The sequence below is a fragment of the Oryx dammah genome, unplaced genomic scaffold, assembly GCF_014754425.2.
Source record: "Oryx dammah isolate SB20612 unplaced genomic scaffold, SCBI_Odam_1.1 HiC_scaffold_21, whole genome shotgun sequence".
Taxonomy (NCBI): domain Eukaryota; kingdom Metazoa; phylum Chordata; class Mammalia; order Artiodactyla; family Bovidae; genus Oryx; species Oryx dammah.
Window position 1 is genome coordinate 137,589 of NW_024070205.1, and position 626 is coordinate 138,214.

The window sequence follows — 626 nt, forward strand, 5'->3', positions numbered from 1 at the left end:
CATGATCTGAGCCACAGTCAGCTCCTGGTCTTGTTTTTGCTGACTGTATAGAGCTTCTCCATCTTTGCCTGCAAAGAATATAATCAATCTGATTTCAGTGTTGACCTTCTGGTGATGTCCATGTGTCGAGTCTTCTCTTGTGTTGTTGGAAGAGGGTGTTTGCTATGTCCAGTGTGTTCTCTTGGCAAAACTCTATTAGCCTTTGCCCTGCTTCATTCCACATTCCAAGGCCATATTTGCCTGTTACTCCAGGTGTTTCTTGACTTCCTACTTTTGCATTCCAGTCCCCTGTAATGAAAAGGACATCTTTTTTGGGTGTTAGTTCTAAAAGGTCTTGTAGGTCTTCATAGAACTGTTCAACTTCAGCTTCTTCAGAGTTACTGGTTGGGACATAGGCTTGGATCACCTTGAGAGTGAATGGTTTGCCTTGGAGACAAACAGAGATCATTCTGTCCTTTTTGAGATTGCATCCAAATACTGCATTTCAGACTCTCTTGTTGACCATGATGGCTACTCCATTTCTTCTGAGGGATTCCTGCCCGCAGTAGTAGATATAATGGTCATCTGAGTTAAATCCACCCATTCCAGTCCGTTTTAGTTCGCTGATTCCTAGAATGTCGACGTTC